The 13,201-nt window shown below is 43.9% G+C and overlaps 1 protein-coding gene across 6 annotated transcripts in view; it reads right to left on the bottom strand.

Annotated features, from left to right (window-relative positions):
* LOC129844356 (cell migration-inducing and hyaluronan-binding protein-like) overlaps positions 1-11,120 on the bottom strand; it is a 135,093-nt gene extending 123,973 nt beyond the window's left edge. For 2 of the 6 annotated variants that reach the window (XM_055912673.1, XM_055912670.1), the window contains exons 1-2: positions 10,940-11,120; positions 9,110-9,747 (exon numbers count right to left, since the gene is read on the bottom strand). The gene's annotated coding sequence lies outside the window, so the exon portion shown is untranslated. Of the gene's footprint in view, positions 1-9,109; positions 9,748-10,222; positions 10,621-10,666; positions 10,920-10,939 lie in introns of those variants that run through there. The other 4 variants (XM_055912672.1, XM_055912671.1, XM_055912675.1 and 1 more) reach the window with 4 other exon arrangements.
* Positions 11,121-13,201: the final 2,081 nt, after the last annotated feature.

The following is a 13,201-nucleotide window of genomic DNA, read 5'->3' as shown; positions in this document are numbered from 1 at the left end:
TGAAACACAGAAAATCACAAGCCACATGTTGGTTGTTTGTCTATTCAGTTCAGTCCTGTATGAAAACAAATCTAGAAAATGAATAACATTACATTTCTCTCCCCATTACTTAGATGTTTGTTCTCTTACAGTCTATTCCCTGAGAGCTTGATTCTCTCATTGTATTAGATTGATTCAAGCGTTAAATGTGTTTTTCTTTCCAAAATGGAACCAGTCGAAACCTGGTGATGACCAAATGAATATCCATCAGTCTCCTATGATTTGTGATAGGCTGGATCGAAAAAGTCCTATTTCTCCTCCAGGATGTGACAGTAACTTGTTGGTATTCTACCAGCTCTCTCAATTTCCTATTTTCATCAAGGGAATATGATAGAGTCTCCTTCTCTCTTTCTGTCTATCCTCAACCCTCCCTCTCTCTTTCTCCAATCCCATCTTTTTTCTCTTTTCTTTCAAACCAAATCGCTCTCCAAACCATCCTTCTATTTTCTCCAATCTCTCTCCCTTCCAACCTCTCCCTCTCTCCATCTCCCCTTCTCTCTTACTCCCCCATTTCTCTAACCCAATCTCTCTCCCTTCCAACCCCTCCCTCTTTCCATCTCACCTTCTCTCTTACTCCCCCATCTCTCTAACCCAATCTCTCTCCCTTCCAACCCCTCCCTCTCTCCATCTCCCCTTCTCTCTTACTCCCCCATCTCTCTAACCCAATCTCTCTCCCTTCCAACCCCTCCCTCTTTCCATCTCCCCTTCTCTCTTACTCCCCCATCTCTCTAACCCAATCTCTCTCCCTTCCAACCCCTCCCTCTCTCCATCTCCCCTTCTCTCTTACTCCCCCATCTCTCTAACCCAATCTCTCTCCCTTCCAACCCCTCCCTCTCTCCATCTCCCCTTCTCTCTTACTCCCCCATCTCTCTAACCCAATCTCTCTCCCTTCCAACCCCTCCCTCTCCCCTTCTCTCTTACTCCCCCATCTCTCTAACCCAATCTCTCTCCCTTCCAACCTCTCCATCTCCCCTTCTCTCTTACTCCCCCATCTCTCTAACCCAATCTCTCTCCCTTCCAACCCGTCCCTCTCCCCTTCTCTCTTACTCCCCCCATCTCTCTAACCCAATCTCTCTCCATCTCCCCTTCTCTTTTACTCCCCCCATCTCTCTAACCCAATCTCTCTCCCTTCCAACCCCTCCATCTCCCCTTCTCTCTTACTCCCCCCATCTCTCTAACCCAATCTCTCTCCCTTCCAACCCTTCCCTCTCCCCTTCTCTCTTACTCCCCCCATCTCTCTAACCCAATCTCTCTCCCTTCTAACCCCTCCATCTCCCCTTCTCTCTTACTTCCCCATCTCTCTAACCCAATCTCTCTCCCTTCCAACCCCTCCCTCTCTCCATCTCTCTTACTCCCCCCATCTCTCTAACCCAATCTCTCTCCCTTCTAACCCCTCCATCTCCCCTTCTCTCTTACTCCCCCATCTCTCTAACCCAATCTCTCTCCCTTCCAACCCCTCCCTCTCTCCATCTCTCTTACTCCCCCCATCTCTCTAACCCAATCTCTCTCCCTTCCAACCCCTCCATCTCCCCTTCTCTCTTACTCCCCCCATCTCTCTAACCCAATCTCTCTCCCTTCCAACCCCTCCATCTCCCCTTCTCTCTTACTCCCCCCATCTCTCTAACCCAATCTCTCTCCCTTCCAACCACTCCATCTCCCCTTCTCTCTTACTCCCCCCATCTCTCTAACCCAATCTCTCTCCCTTCCAACCCCTCCCTCTCTCCATCGCTCCAGCCTCTCTGGGTAGTGACAGGTAGTTTATTCCCTCCTGTTCTGACAGATGTCAGCTTTGACAAACCTGCCTCATCCTCTACAAGGATTACTCTCCTTCCAAGAGATATGGCTCTGTGTATCGCATCCTCTAACTCATTACAACACACACACACACACACCTACACACTGTGCTGTCAAATTCAAATCTGGCCCTGGAAGCCAGTTCCACAGCTTTTTTTTTTCATTCTTCCTAATCAGGGACTGATTTCAACCTGCGACACCGAGGTCCGGACCTCGTAGGGTCAGAGTTCAATACCCCTGCTCTAGAGGTTGATGCCTTATTTCAGGAATATGTAACATTCTGTCTCTCATGTACCAGAGGAGAGTAGGCGTATACCCTGACTGAACAAAACATCATGAACACCTGCTGAAGGCTAGAGGAGAGTAGGCATATACACTGACTGGACAAAACATCACGAACACCTGCTGAAAACTAGAGGAGAGTAGGCATATACACTGACTGGACAAAACATTATGAACACCTGCTGAAGCCTAGAGGAGAGTAGGCATATACACTGACTGGACAAAACTTTATGAACACCTGCTGAAGCCTAGAGGAGAGTAGGCATATACACTGACTGGACAAAACTTTATGAACACCTGCTGAAGCCTAGAGGAGAGTAGGCATATACACTGACTGGACAAAACATCATGAACACCTGCTGAAAGCTAGAGGAGAGTAGGCATATACACTGACTGGACAAAACATTATGAACACCTGCTGAAAGCTAGGAATCTCTTATTGATGTCACTTGTTAAATCCACTTCAATCAGTGTAGATGAAGGCGAGGAGACGGGTTAAATAAGGATGTTAAGCCTTGAGACATGGATAGTGTGTGTGTGCCATTCAGAGGGTGAATGGGCAAGACAAAAGGTTTAAGTGTCTTTGAACGGGGCATGGTAGTAGGTGCCAGGCGCACCAGTTTGAGTGTGTCAAGAACTGCAACGCTGCTGGATTGTTCATGTTGAACAGTTTCCCGTGTGTATCAAGAATGGTTCACCACCTAAAGGACATCCTGCCAACTTGAAACAACACTGGGAAGCATTGGAGTCAACATGGGCCAGCATCCCTGTGGAACGCTTTCGACACCTTGTAGAGTCCATGCCCCGAGGAATTGAGACTGCTCTGAGGGCATTAATGTTAACACTTGCCATGCAAAATGCTCCCTTAATGATAAATCATCCAAATGTACCCTGTTGCTCCCTTAATGATAAATCATCCAAATGTACCCTGTTGCTCCCTTAATGATAAATCATCCAAATGTACCCTGTTGCTCCCTTAATGATAAATCATCCAAATATACCCTGTTGCTCCCTTAATGATGAATCATCCAAATGTACCCTGTTGCTCCCTTAATGATGAATCATCCAAATGTACCCTGTTGCTCCCTTAATGATAAATCATCCAAATGTACCCTGTTGCTCCCTTAATGATGAATCATCCAAATGTACCCTGTTGCTCCCTTAATGATAAATCATCCAAATGTACCCTGTTGCTCCCTTAATGATAAATCATCCAAATGTACCCTGTTGCTCCCTTAATGATGAATCATCCAAATGTACCCTGTTGCTCCCTTAATGATAAATCATCCAAATGTACCCTGTTGCTCCCTTAATGATGAATCATCCAAATGTACCCTGTTGCTCCCTTAATGATAAATCATCCAAATGTACCCTGTTGCTCCCTTAATGATAAATCATCCAAATGTACCCTGTTGCTCCCTTAATGATAAATCATCCAAATGTACCCTGTTGCTCCCTTAATGATAAATCATCCAAATGTACCCTGTTGCTCCCTTAATGATAAATCATCAAAATGTACCCTGTTGCCAGGGTACTTCTATTACTCATCATCAGTCCAACCCTGACACACACACACACACACACACACACACACACACACACACACACACACACACACACACACACACACACACACACACACACACACACACACACAACAGTCCTCCTGTGTGAGGATAATAAGGCTAGCCTGTCCAAACACATCTCTTGGCAAATTAGCAGTCAGGCTTGCATTTACAGCCAGATGTCCCAACTGTGTGTGTGTGTGTGTGTGTGTTTCCCGTGTGTATCAAGAATGGTTCACCACCTAAAGGACATCCTGCCAACTTGAAACAACACTGGGAAGCATTGGAGTCAACATGGGCCAGCATCCCTGTGGAACGCTTTCGACACCTTGTAGAGTCCATGCCCCGAGGAATTGAGACTGCTCTGAGGGCATTAATGTTAACACTTGCCATGCAAAATGCTCCCTTAATGATAAATCATCCAAATGTACCCTGTTGCTCCCTTAATGATGAATCATCCAAATGTACCCTGTTGCTCCCTTAATGATAAATCATCCAAATGTACCCTGTTGCTCCCTTAATGATAAATCATCCAAATGTACCCTGTTGCTCCCTTAATGATAAATCATCCAAATGTACCCTGTTGCTCCCTTAATGATAAATCATCCAAATGTACCCTGTTGCTCCCTTAATGATAAATCATCCAAATGTACCCTGTTGCTCCCTTAATGATAAATCATCCAAATGTACCCTGTTGCTCCCTTAATGATAATTCATCCAAATGTACCCTGTTGCTCCCTTAATGATAAATCATCCAAATGTACCCTGTTGCTCCCTTAATGATAAATCATCCAAATGTACCCTGTTGCTCCCTTAATGATGAATCATCCAAATGTACCCTGTTGCTCCCTTAATGATAAATCATCCAAATGTACCCTGTTGCTCCCTTAATGATAAATCATCCAAATGTACCCTGTTGCTCCCTTAATGATAAATCATCCAAATGTACCCTGTTGCTCCCTTAATGATAAATCATCCAAATGTACCCTGTTGCTCCCTTAATGATAAATCATCCAAATGTACCCTGTTGCTCCCTTAATGATAAATCATCAAAATGTACCCTGTTGCTCCCTTAATGATGAATCATCCAAATGTACCCTGTTGCTCCCTTAATGATAAATCATCAAAATGTACCCTGTTGCCAGGGTACTTCTATTACTCATCATCAGTCCAACCCTGACACACACACACACACACACACACACACACACACACACACACACACACACACACACACACACACACACACACAGCAGTCCTCCTGTGTGAGGATAATAAGGCTAGCCTGTCCAAACACATCTCTTGGCAAATTAGCAGTCAGGCTTGCATTTACAGCCAGATGTCCCAACTGTGTGTGTGTGTGTGTGTGTGTGTGTGTGTGTGTGTGTGTGTGTGTGTGTGTGTGTGTGTGTGTGTGTGTGTGTGTGTGTGTGTGTGTGTGTGTGTGTGTGTGTGTGTGTGTGTGTGTGTGTGTGTGTGTGTGTGTGTGTGTGTCTCCTCAGGATAAGTCGTAATGAACATGAGGTCAGTGGTGTGATGTTAAGACAGTATGGAGAGCGGGCCGTCTGCATCTTGTCTGACAGAACCATGTCAGGTCAAATGGCTGCCGAGGAAGACCCTGATTAGACATGAAGCATTCTTGGCCTATCGTGTTAAGCCTCTAAGGGCTTGTATTAAGATACCATAACACACACACACACACAGCAAATAAAAAATACACACACACAACAAATAAAAAACACATACACACACAACAAATACCAGATAAAAAGGATCCATATGGTTTCTGTCCAACTGGAGAGACTTAAATAGCTTGGCTTGCATTTTGGGTAACAGGAAATGAACTGTTGAATGCCGCTCGCAGTCTAAGGCATATTGTTTTTCTATTAAATCTGAATTCTAAATGTTTTATCCATGTGAGGATTTCATGTGGACACATCATCATTCATACACATTTATGCAAACTAGTCTTATTAAATAATGTATGAGTCTACTATTCTACTATCGCAGTTCCAATTGGATATTTCTGTTTGGACAGTGGAACCGCTTTCAGACTACAGTACAAAGTAGCTATACAGTCCTGTGTCAAACAATGTGCAAAAACCTAATTTGTGATGTATATGCCACAGGTGGCTGGTGGCACCTTAAATGGGGAGGATGGGCTCAGAGTAATGGCTGGAATGGAATCTATGGAATGATATCAAATGCATGGATTCCATATGTTTGATACCACTCCATTCCAGCCATTATTATGAGCCGTCCTCCCCTCACCAGCCGCCTGTGTGCTTTACTTAGATATGTGCATAACTTACTATAAGCATTAGTGGAGGCTGATGAGGGCAGGATGGCTCATAGTAATGGATGGAATGTAGTGGAATAGAATGGTAACATGTGTTTGGTACCATTCCATATATTCCGTTCCAGACATTACTATGAGCCTGTCCTCCTATTTAAAGTGCCACCAGCCACCACTGGTCTGCATTGATGTCAATAGATGTGTATGGAAATCTTGAGTTACGTGCAAGAACCTAAAGTTAGGATTTTGGCCCAAGTGTCTACAAAGTGTCCTTGTAAGGGCCTTTCTGAGTGTACTTCTAAATCAATGTGACAGATTATGACAACTAAGAAAGGGCAGAGTGAAAGACAGAGAGAGAAAGAAAAAGACAGACAGACAGAGAGAGAAAGAAAGAAAAAAGACAGACACAGGCAGAAAGACAGACAGAGAGAAAGACACATACAGACAGAGAGAAAGACACATACAGACAGAGAGAAAGACACATACAGACAGAGAGAAAGACACATACAGACAGAGAGAAAGACACATACAGACAGAGAGAAAGACACATACAGACAGAGAGAAAGACACATACAGACAGAGAGAAAGACATACAGACAGAGAGAGACACATACAAACAGAGAGACACACATACAGACAGAGAGACACATACAGACAGAGAGAGACACATACAAACAGAGAGAGACACATACAAACAGAGAGACACACATACAGACAGAGAGACACATACAGACAGAGAGAGACAGAGAGACACAGAGAGATCTGTCAGTGTCCACCTGTCTGTCTGTCTGCCGGGTCAGATTAGGGCTAGCCAAGTCAGCCCATAGGCCTCAAACACACCACCCAAATAACACACACATGTATGTACACACACACACACACACACACCACCCAAAATAACACACACATGTATGTACACACACACACACACCACCCAAAATAACCCCCAGCGGAGAAGGAGAAAGCAAGATGCCAAGCCATGGAAATGCCTGGTATCAATTTACACCATGTTATCCACTTCTTGGACCGATAACTGTTTAATTTCATTAATTAACTCCTTAGCCTCAGTCTCCGTCCCAAATGACACCCTCGTCCCTACATACTGCACTCCATTAAACTAGCACTCATAGGGCTCTGGTCAAAAGTAGTGCACAATGTAGGAATAGGGTACCATTTGGGATGAATCCTAAGATACATGCCAGGGGGAACTAGCTGCAAGGCTGGCAGGGCGAGACGGGACAACAACCACTCAGAACAACTTCACACCCCATTAAGGGCTTGATGGATAGGCCAAAACTACAAGAAGATACATCCTAAATGGCACCCTATTCCCTATTGGGCTCTGTTCAAAAGTAGTGCACTATGTAGGAAATAGGGTGCCATTTGGTTTCTGCTTGGCACCTTGTACAATATAACATGAAGAACTGGTATTTTCCTAAGGAGGAGGCAGAGAGCAACTCGCCAAGCCAGAAGGCTTGTACAGACACATGAGCGAGGGAAGGTGTATGTCTGTGTTTGTGTTACTTTCCCCTCTGAAACTATGCTGGAGCCCTGATGGTTTCCTGGAGTAAATGGTGGCCTCTGGCAGCTCCCTCGTCCACGGTGGCAGTGTGTATGTGTGTGTGCTCCCCAGTGTTCCACAACAGATGCGTGCCAAGAACTCCTGAATCTCTGTCTCAGAGAGTGACTCACCCACACACAGCAGAAATAGACCTAGCAAAATGCACATAGAAATAGACCTGGCAGAAAGGACATAGAAATATACTTAGCAGAAGGGACATAGAAATAGACCTAGCAGAATGGACATAGAAATAGACCTAGCAGAAGGAACGTGGAAATAGACCTAGCAGAAGGAACGTGGAAATAGATCTAGCAGAAGGAACGTAGAAATAGACCTAGCAGAAGGAACATGGAAATAGACCTAGCAGAGGGGGCATAGAAATAGACCTAGCAGAGGGGGCATAGAAATAGACCTAGCAGAATGGACATAGAAATAGACCTAGCAGAATGGACATAGAAATAGACCTAGCAGAATGGACATAGAAATAGACCTAGCAGAATGGACATAGAAATAGACCTAGCAGAATGGACATAGAAATAGACCTAGCAGAATGGACATAGAAATAGACCTAGCAGAATGGACATAGAAATAGACCTAGCAGAATGGACATAGAAATAGACCTAGCAGAATGGACTTAGAAATACACCTAGTGGAATTAACATATAAATGGACTTGGCAGACTGTACATATAAAAAAACGTGCAGAATGAGCCTTGCAGACCTAGCCAAATGAACATTGAAATATACGCGGCATAGAAATAGACCTAGCAGATTGAACATACCTCAGAAAAAACAGACGAGCTGCTAACAAGTTGGAAGGGATGTAACAAAACGGAATAGCACGCAAGTTGAAATGCACCAGCCTGAAATTCACTGGATTTGTCATGGTCCACTACATATCATTGCAAGCACACGCACGCACACACATTGCTGCATGCAAACAGCATTTAGAAAGGCAATGAGAGTCTTAGAGATGAGGATATGATATGAGTCAATGCAGTGAGCATTCTGATTGCTGCAGCCAATATGAGCCACAACAACATGAATGGAATGTCCTTTCTAGTCATTCTATATCTATACTAAGAAAACCACAGAACAAGCTGAAATATATGGAGTGATACTAGTAGCTGTTAGAGTAATAATTAGACTGTAGGCCCCTCTCTCTCCATCTCTTTATAGCTCTCCTCAATCTCTTTCTTGATCCCTCTCCACCTCTCTTCCCCTCTACTTTCTCTCTTTCTATACTTCACTCTCCAGACATCTCTTCCACTCTTCCTCTGTATCCTTCTCTCTCCCTCCTCCACCCATCGTAATATATAGTCTATGTGTGTATCCACCACCACACCTACAGTGTGTGTACATCCACCACCATACATACATATGATAAACTGTAGTGTCTATTTTATACACTTCATGAGAAATGGGGTTGTTTCTGTTATTCTGGTCATTCTACAGATACCTTCAAGAGTGACTCTGGTAAGAGGGTATCACACACACACACACCTGCCCCTTAGGCCATGTACGCACAGTAATATTTGCAAGTCAAAAGAAGGCAAGGAAAGGTTGCACTCACCTGCTGTATTCCTGGTTTCTTCTCACGACTCTGGTTCATCCCTCTCTTCTCCTCTCCTATCTTCTCTTCATCCGTCCTTTCTCCTCCTCTCCTCTCATCATCTGTCCTCTCTTCATTTGTCCTTTCTTCTCTTCTCCTTTCATCTCATCTCCTCTCTTGTCCTCCTTTTCTCTTCTCCATTCTCCTTTCCTCCCCTCTTCTTTCTCTCTCCACTATTCTCTTTACTTTCCTTTCTCTCCTCCCCTCCCTTCTTCTCTCACTATCCTCTCCTTTCTTTCTCTCTCTTCTCCTTGGTTATGAGTTATGTGTGGAAACCTACAGTACATTCTGAATATACCAATTAGTTTGTCAATCTCTGGCTGTCAGTCAAACCCAGGTATCTGTTTCTCTGAGATGCTTTGACATTCCCAGTACTGATTACATGGTTCCAATAGGTGTTCCTTCAATCCCTGTTCTGTGGCTCTAATGTGGACCTCTGTTGCTTCCAAACGTCCCTCCCTCTCTGTCTCTATCTCTCTTTCTCATGCAGGGCTCTTGTCAATTATGGCCTTGAAATCCGGTCGTGGTCATTCCTTTCCTGAGATTTGATATCATCATCATCGTCATCTCTGCTAGCTATGCATCTTTTACAAGAGCGACTGAAAGAAGGAGGGGGCAGTACAGGGTTAACATTTTCCCCTTTCTTAAATCTGACAGACACACACGCGCACACTGCGTATTCCCTGACCACTAAGCCCTCTAAAGACTTCAATTACAGCAGGAAATCCATTCACTTATTGAGCAGCTCAAATGCTGTCATATTCTAAGCATGTCTTATATTCATCATCAATATGCCTTTACAGCCTCAGTCAAACCTCAATTGTCACGTGCTCATCACTCATTCCACATACATATCCTGATAATGAAGGAACCTGTTGGGTACATAGGCTAGTATTAAACTCTTACCTCACCAATACTGACTGAGTTCAATATAATCACCGATTAGCTATAGGTTCCTGTATGGGCGCATCAATCTGAACAACACTGAACTATTATCAGCAATACAACTTGAATCATATATAGACATGTTGAAAATGACGGAATGTTGTTGGAAGAATATAAAAAAACACATACCTGATGACTGTGCACTTGATGCCCCCTCGGGCAGCGAAACCGGGCGCGCACGTTACGAGAAGCGAGCGCAAGATACAGTGGCACATGCGAACGGAGCGCGTGAATATACACAACATAGGCTACCCTTGCTGCACAGTATCGTATTATACAACATCATGCACGGACCAGCCCTATAAATAGAATTTGTGGTTTTAACAATGCTACCACTTGCGCGAGTTGTGCTTGCTTGCCCGGTGAAACGTGTTGGTTCATGATAAGGTCGTTAACGCACAGACACCGTACCATTGTTGCTGTCATGCACCGTCAAAGTCTATAAGGATGGCATTGTGTAGATTGCATTAATTACATATAGTGATACATGTATATTTTGTAGCCCGATTTATTTTGACACTGATAAATGGCACCGGGAGGAGATGAGCTGGAACGAACCGCAAAAAGGCGCACCTTGAAAACAAACACCTCTGGTCCTTACAGCCACAGCTGGCACTGGCCGCTCCTTTCTGCAGCATGTACAGTCCACAACGACCCAAAACAGTCTGTTGTATTCCTATTAGCAGGCTAGACTACCGATACACCGGTGGCTTTGGCTTTGCCACTAGAGTAAGAGCCTAGCGAAGAGTAAAAGAGAGGCGCGCGGCGAGCTGGAGTTGTTTTTAAATCCCCAAAAGGTTTAGTAGTTAGCTTATAAACTCCACGGAGATCGAGAGACGCACCAACCTGTAGAATAAACCAACCGTTGTCTAGTCGACTCCTTCGGGAAGTGCGGTCTTGGTGAGGACACACGGGAGATGTGACAGGGACAATTAGGTTATGTGTCAGGTCTGGTATAGCGGAGAGAAGAGGCACTCTGGTATTTATACACTCATCTCCGCTCCGCGCGAGCCTGGCGCTTCTGAACACGCTGTTTACACCAGCAGAGGCAGGAGGACACGCCCACCGCACACTCATTGGTCCGGTTCATTTCTAAGCCATTTCTATCATTCCATTGTCGGAAGCCTATTATAGATACAATCTATAAAGCCTACTTTAGCGCTATTCTAGGAGGACTGAAAAATGTATAAAATAATTTTGATCATTGGAGGCAAATGTGTAGGCCTACGTTGCAAGTGCATTTTGATGTAGGGCCAGTAACTTGAAATGTGTTTAAAATATGCATTAATTAGGCTATGGAAACATGAAAGTGGGATTTCCGCAGAGATGTATATTGTAGCCTACACTACTGGTGATGTGACTTGGTGCTCGGGAACATCAGCTGCCAGTAGAAATACTGTGTGAGTGTTTGATTGGTGCACTGGAATTTCCCCTGTCTGCCTTGCCACCTATATCCGCATGACCCACACCTTTATCCCTTCTCTTCTTTCCTCTACTCCACTCCCAGTCCCCTCTGCACACACCCACCCCTCTTACATTTACATTTAAGTCATTTAGCAGACGCTCTTATCCAGAGCGACTTACAAAAATTGGAAAGTTCATACATATTCATCCTGGTCCCCCCGTGGGAATTGAACCCTGGTCCCCCCATGGGAATTGAACCCACAACCCTGGCATTGCAAGCGCCATGCTCTACCAACTGAGCCACACGAGACCACTCTTCTCACTACCCGCCCACCCATCTTTCTCACTACCCACCCATCTCTCTCTCTCAGGTTTTTATCCTATCGCTGTCCCTCGCCATCTCTTTCTCTATGTTTTCCTCTCCATTCTTATTTCTCTCCATACCGCCCTTCCCATCTCTCTCTTGTTCCTGTCTGTACATTAGCTTACAGGTCAAACATGGGAGTTTCGTAACTGTCCTGCTATGGTTGAGGAGGTTGAAACCATGAAATGGAGCTTTGAAACTCAAAGGTCTCTTGTCGACTAGGCTAGAATGTTTACATTCTTAGAAAAAAGGTTCTGTATAGAACCAACAAGGGTTCTGCTTGCTTCATATATGGCACCCTTTGCAACCAGCTCTCAGAGCATTTCGTATTATTCTGCATGTAAATTCGAGATGCTCCATTTAGTAAAATATGCAAGATTTCGTATGGTATGTACTAATTTGTTGTTGTCCATCTCCCATTTTGTATGATATGTGCGAAATACAATTCATATGTTATGTTTTTTTTAAACATACAGTATGTTACGAATTTGGAAAATATACAATTTCTTACAAATTTGCGAAACTTAGATATGTTACGAATTCCCATTTGTTGTGGCTAACATTTTCTAGGTGCAAAATGCTAACATTAGCTAGGCTAAGGGTTAAGGTTAAGGTTAGGGTTAAGATTAGGAGTTAGGTTAAAGGGATAAGGTAAGGTTAGGTGAAGGGTTAGCTAAAAGGGTTAAGGTTAGGGGAAGGGTTAGCTAAAAGGGTTAAGGTTAGGGGAAGGGTTAGCTAACATGCTAAGTAGTTGCAACGTAGCTAAAAAGTAGTAAGTAGTTGAAAAATTGCTAAATAGCTAACATACAAAAGTTTTCTGTGATGAGATTCGAGCACGCAACCTTTTTGGGGGTTGCTAGACGTTTGCGAAAGTCTAGCAACCCAAAGGTTGTGAGTTCAAATCTCATCACAGAAAACTTTAACATTTTAGCTAATTAGCAACTTTTCAACTACTCACTACTTTTTAGCTACGTTGCAACTATACTGAACAAAAATATAAACGCAACATGCAATAATTTCAAAGATTTTATAGAGTTACAGTTCATATAAGGAAATCATCCATTTAAATCAATGAATTGGGTCCTAATCTATGGATTTCACATGACTGGGAACACAGATACTCGTATGTTAATCACAGATACGTTAAAGAAAAAGGTAGGGGTGTGGATCAGAAAACCAGTCAGTATCTGGTGTGACCAGTATTTGCTTCATGCAGCCCGGCACATCTCCTTCGCAAAAAGTTGATAAGGCTGTTGATTGTGGCCTGTGGAATGTTGTCCCACTCCTCAATGGCTGTGTGAAGTTGCTGGATATTGGCGGGAAATGGAACACGCTGTCGA

The sequence above is a fragment of the Salvelinus fontinalis genome, unplaced genomic scaffold (assembly GCF_029448725.1).
Source record: "Salvelinus fontinalis isolate EN_2023a unplaced genomic scaffold, ASM2944872v1 scaffold_0197, whole genome shotgun sequence".
Taxonomy (NCBI): domain Eukaryota; kingdom Metazoa; phylum Chordata; class Actinopteri; order Salmoniformes; family Salmonidae; genus Salvelinus; species Salvelinus fontinalis.
The sequence above is the reverse complement of the archived record's forward strand: the minus strand, read 5'-3'. Positions and strand labels throughout refer to the sequence as shown.